This window comes from Hemitrygon akajei, chromosome 28, assembly GCF_048418815.1.
Source record: "Hemitrygon akajei chromosome 28, sHemAka1.3, whole genome shotgun sequence".
Lineage (NCBI taxonomy): Eukaryota > Metazoa > Chordata > Chondrichthyes > Myliobatiformes > Dasyatidae > Hemitrygon > Hemitrygon akajei.
In genome coordinates this window covers 23,384,479-23,390,464 of record NC_133151.1, presented here as the reverse complement: position 1 = coordinate 23,390,464, position 5,986 = coordinate 23,384,479, and the positions used below count along the sequence as shown (strand labels likewise).

At 43.9% G+C, this 5,986-nt stretch overlaps 1 non-coding gene across 1 annotated transcript; it reads right to left on the bottom strand.

Moving 5' to 3' along the window:
* Window positions 1–2,009: 2,009 nt before the first annotated feature.
* trnaq-cug (transfer RNA glutamine (anticodon CUG)) lies at window positions 2,010–2,081 on the bottom strand. Its single transcript has one exon. It is a non-coding gene; the product is annotated as a tRNA-Gln (tRNA).
* Between the last annotated feature and the right edge of the window lie 3,905 nt (window positions 2,082–5,986).

Below are 5,986 nucleotides of genomic sequence, written 5' to 3'. Positions count from 1 at the left end.
CAGAGGGAGATGGAGAACAGGCAAAGGAGTGATGGGCAGAGTGAGAAAAAAAAGGAGGGGGAAATAAATAAATCAGGGATGGGGTAAGAAGGGGAGGAGGAGCATTATCGGAAGGTAGAGAATACAATGTTCATGCCATCAGGTTGGGGGTGACCAAGACGGTATATAAGGTGTTGTTCCTCTAACCTGAGTGTGGCTTCATCTTGACAGTAGAGGAGGCTATGGATAGACATATCAGAATGGGAATTAAAATGTGTGGTCACTGGGAGAACCTGCTTTCTCTGCTGGACAATGGGACGTGGAATTAAAATGTGTGGCCATATCCTGCTTCCTCTAGCTTTCTTTGTCTATCCACGGTCCCAGAACAGGAACACTACAATCCAGTAACGTTGCTCAGTCTCTTTCATCAATCAACGTTGGCAAATGGTATCTATTTGTTACTCCATACGCCAAATTGTAATAACCCCTTGACACCGTTTGTTGAGACTAGAGACACCATTTATATAGAAAGGGGATACCCTGGGACAATAAATACAGTAGGTCTGCCAGCCGGCTCTCTCAGTGCTATCAACAGAAGTTGTGATATTACTGGTGACATAGGTATCGTACGTACAGTTACCTAAATCTGATCCCATTACCCCGTAGTTGCAATAACCGACTTCACGCTCATCCTCATGAAGCAGCTTCAGAGATGTGGATTCAGCAGTCCATTACAAGAAATTTAATGTCAACGTTCAAAACAGTTCCATTGGCAAGTGTAATTTCTCTAGGCAGTTCAGTCCAGTGCTCCCTTCACAGATCTAACATTGTTACCAAAGTAAAACACGGACTCAATTGTGCCCGAACCTCGTCACCTCCATTTGGCCTTCAGCAGGGCGCTGACATCGATCGAAGCTTGTGTCCTCCTCGCTCTCAGCTAAGGATCCGCCGCCTCGCCTCGGTTCACTCACATCGAATTGCCTTCGATTCCAAAGGGAAGTTACAGACTATTACGTACGATGGTCAACCCACACACATTGCTGGAAGAACTCAGCAGGTCAGGCAGCATTTATTGAAGAAGTACTTTTCCAATATTTTGTGTTTGTTCGAATTTTCAGCATCTGTAAATTTTCTCTTGTTTGCCAATTGCGATGATCGTTTGCCAGAAAACGTGTGATGAAAACACAACAATGAACCTCAGGATACTGACCACCACCCCCTTCCAGTGAAGATGCAAACCATCCCTTTGGTATCGACCACCAGTGCACAGATGAATTCCCAGTGATTGGGTGAATGCAAGCGGGCTTTTTTCCACGGGGGTTGGGAGGGACTACAACCGGAGGTCATACGTTAAGGGTGAAAGGTGAAAGTTTAAGGAGAACAGGAAAGGAACATTCTTCACTCAGATGGTTGTGAGAGTGTTGGAACGAGCTGCCAGAATGAGTGGTGCATGCGTTTGATTTTAATATTTAAGGGACATTCGGATAGGTGCGTGCATGTTAGGGGTATGGAGCGATATGGCTCCAGTGCAGGTCGATGGGATTAGGCAGCTTAAATGATGTAGCACGGATCAAATGGAATAAAGGGCCTGTTTCTGTGCTGTACTTTTCTATGACTCCATGAATCTATGATCCAGAATATTAAAACCCTGCACCTGCACCAGCTCCTCAGCCACAAATGCATCTGCTATGATCAGTCACATCTGAAAACGCCAACAGGAATATTAGACTTCAAAGCCCAAACACACCCCCCAATAAAAATAACATGACGCCAACAAGAAATAAAACACTTTCTTAAAAAAAACTGAAGGAGAATAATATAAACTACAGTCATCACGTATGTCTTCGAGTTTCGAAAATACTGTATCCTCCATCAGCATCACGGAGCTCGTACTCCGTTCAGCGACAGCTCGTACTCTCGTACTCAATCCTTCTGTAAGGCCTTCAGACACAAAGGCGTGGTCTCACGACCGATGAGCCCTCTCACTAAAATTGTCACAGATAATCCACCCTGTGTATAATTCAAGTAAAAGGTTCCACCGAGACTCGAACTCGGATCGCTAGATTCAGAGTCCAGAGTGCTCACCATTACACCATGGAACCAGATGTGTTTACTGCCAACGACAAAAAGAAGATGAATCTTAGGTTAGTATGTGGTGACACGTGTAAACATTGACAGTATATTGACATTGAAATTTATACTTCATAGAGCATGTCTTGTGAGGACATGTTGAGGAAGGGAACAGTTTTCTCTTTGCAGGGAGCAGGATGAGACGTGACTTGAAAGATGTATACAAGATGCGGGCTGACTGGGAGACCTCAGTCAGTCCAGATCGGGCGCAACATCTCCAACACCATCACACTGAGCACGGGGGCCACCCAGGGCTGTGTGCTCAGTCCACTGCTGTTCACTCTGCTGACCCACGACTGTGCAGCACTACACAGCTCGAACCACATCATCAGGTTCGCCGATGAGACGATTGTGGTGGGTCTCATCAGCAAGAACGACGAGTCAGCATACAGAGAGGAGGGGCAGCGGCTAACGGACTCGTGCAGAGCCAACAACCTGTCTCTGAATGAGAACAAAACAAAAGAGATGGTTCTTGACTTCAGGAGGGCACGGAGCGAACAACCTCCGCTGAACATCGACAGCTCCTCGATAGAGATCGTTAAGAGCACCACATTTTTTGGTGTTCACCTGACGGAGAATCTCACCTGGTCTCTCAACACCAGCTCCATAGTCAAGAAAGCACATTAGTGTCTCGAATCACAAGACCCTGCAGCGGATTGTAAGGTCAACTGAGAAGATCATCGGGGTCTCTCTTCCCGCTGTTACAGACATTTACACTACACGCTGCACCCGTAAATTGAACGGCATTGTGAATGACCCCACGCACCCCTCATACAAAATCTTCTCCCTCCTGCCATCTGGGAAAAAAATTACCGAAGCAATCGGGCACTCACGACCTGACTGTGCAACAGTTTCTTCCACCAAGTCATCAGAATCCTTAATACTCAGCGTCCAGACAGACATCTACATCATTTATTATTATATTAAAATTTGTCCTCTAATATAACTATTGTCTTATTTATTAATTATTGTACTACCCTGCACTGTTTTGTGCACTTAATGTAGTCCTGTGTAGGTCTGCAGTCTAGTGTAGATCTTGTGTTGTCTTACTTAGTCTGGTGTATTTTTGTGTTGTTTCATGAAGCACCATGGTCCTGGAAGAACGTTGTTTCGTTTTTACTGTGTACTGCAACAGCAGGTTCTGGTCGAAATGGCATTAAAAAGCGACTTGACTTGACCTGCTGATAGAAGGCCTGTATAGATTAGACAGCCCGAGCATTTCTCTTCGGGTGGAATTTGCGGAAAGAGGGGAGGAGGTGTAATTTTAAGGTGATTGGAAGAATGTCTAGCAGTGGGGGATGCTTGAGGTTCTTTTTTAACTGACAGAAAATGAATGGAATTCGCAGCTAGGGGTAGCGTTAGAAGCAGATACATTAGAGACATTTAAGTGACCTTGCATTGGGACATGAGCCTTGCAACAGTGGAATTTCTGTGAGAGACTATTTTGAAAACAGGAATCCCCAAATAAGCACACAATCTTGGGGGAATTTACTAATCTGAGGGCAAGCTAATGGGAACTGAATTTGGCAGGAACTGGGGAGAGTAGAGACTGGGAGCTGTTGTTATTGGGTAAACTGACATCTAACCTCCGGGACTTATTTACAGTCAGCTGTTCAGGAATGTTGCAAATTCAGTCAAAAAGGAAAAGGAACCTCAAGGAATATTCAGTAAGTGGAAATTAGACAAGGCCATTGATAAATTTTCAGCAATATGCAAATTCTTCAGAGAATCAGTAGTACGGAATGATGCTGGGGTAGGGGGAATGATTCTGCAGAGCAAGACTGGGGAGAATAGGAAGACACTTTGCACATCCATTAAAAACAAGAAGGACATCACAGGGAAGGTAGGAAAGTAGAACATCTCAGGGGCAGAGAACGGAACGTATGCCTGGTGCCAGAGGTTTGGGGCAAAGCACCAGATGATTAGTTCATGTCAATATTCCTCAAACTGAAAGTGACGCAGTAAAGAAAGTTCAGGAGGATATGCGGATATTCCGCGGCATATTTATAGCAAGCTGGTGGGAGCTTTGGGACTCTCACCAGACTGAATGGGATACATCAGAGATTACTGAGTGAATGAGGCAGGATAGCAGATTTCAGCGGCCTTCATGGAGATCTTTGTAGATTCTTTTTAATTGCACAGGTGACTCTCTCTTTAGCCAGCGGCTTAATATAGGGCGTGATAACCTCCGGCCCGGCCAAACCGAAGAAATCTCGTTTGGGTGGATGCTGCGCGATGTGTCCCCTGTTACAATTCAGTACCGAAATAACAAACAGTATACAATATGCAATTAAACGATTCGGCTTTATTGTTCTTACTTTGACTACAGCATGTTACCCGACAGCATGTTACACACAGGTTTTTGCAGAGGACTGTTGATGAGCCAATATTGTTTCCCTGTTTAACAAGGCAGTAGAGACAATCCAGGAAATGGTTGACTCGTGCATTAAGCTCTACATTAATTCTTACTCATAGAATCAACTCACCGGCAAAAGCATATTATTTTTTTCAGGGTAGCCAACATGGCTTTGTGTGGGTGAGATTATAGTTTACAAACCTGATCACATGTTTTATGTAAAATGGTTGATTGATGAGAGCCGGACTGTTGATATTGTATTGATCGAATTTGAAAAGCTTTCAACAAGGCCTTTCATGGTGGTCTCATCCAGAGCAGTTAGGCTCGGTGGAGATTGCAAACAGAGAGCAATGGTTGAAGGGTGTTACTCTAACTGGAGATCTGTGTACAGAGGCGTTCCAGGAGGATCAGTGCTGGGAACTGAATTTGAATTGAACTGAACTGAATTGCATTGTCTTTATTTTTTGCATCCTTCACGTACATGAGGAGTAAAAAATCTTTACGTTACGTCTCCTTCCAAATGTGCAATGTGCAATCATGGCAATTTATAATAATTTTTCAATAAATAGAATAGTCAATGTTTTATAGTGTGCACTAAATCAGCGTGAGTTTATTAGTCTAATGCCCTGGCGAAGAAGCTGCCCTGGAGCCTTTTAGACGTAGCTATTATGCTGCGGTATCGCTTCCCGGATGGTAGACGCTGGAATAGATTGTGGTCGGAAAGGCTTGGGTCCCCAAAGGTTCTTCGGGCCCTTTATACACACCTGTCCTTGTAAACATCCTGAATCATGCGGGGTTCACAACTACAGATGATAAGTATGCAAATGATACTAAGGTAGGTGGCGTTGTGGATAATGAAGTAGGGTTTCAAAGTTTGCGGAGAGAGGCCAGTTAGAAGAGCCGGCTGAGCGATGGCAGATGGAGTTTAATGCTGATAAGTGTGAGGTGCTACATTTTGGTAGGAATAATCCAAATAGGATATACATGGTTAATGGTAAGGCATTGAAGAATGCTGCAGAACAGAGTGATCTAGGAATAATGATGCATTGTTCCCTGAAGGTGGAATCTTAAGTGGATAGCGTGGTGAAGAAAGCTGTTGGTATGTTGGCCTTTATAAATCACAGCATTAAGTAGAGGTGGGATGTAATGTAAAAATTGTACAACGCATTTGTAAGGCCGAATTTCGAGTATTGTGTACAGTTCTGATAATCGAATTATAGGAACGATTCCAACAAAATAAAGAGAGTACAGAGAAGATTTACTAGAATGTTACGTGGGTTTCAACACCTAAGTTAAAGGGAAAGATTGAACAAGTTAGGTCTTTATTCTCTGGAGCGTAGAATGTTGAGGGGTCCTTGATAGAGGTAATTAAAATTATGAGGGTGATATATACAGTTGACGTGGATAGGCTTTTTCCATTGAGAGTAGGGGAGTTTCAAACAAGAGGACATGAGTTGAGACGGGGGGCAAAAATTTAAGGGTAACAGGAGGAGGAATTACTCTACTGAGAGAGTGGTAGCT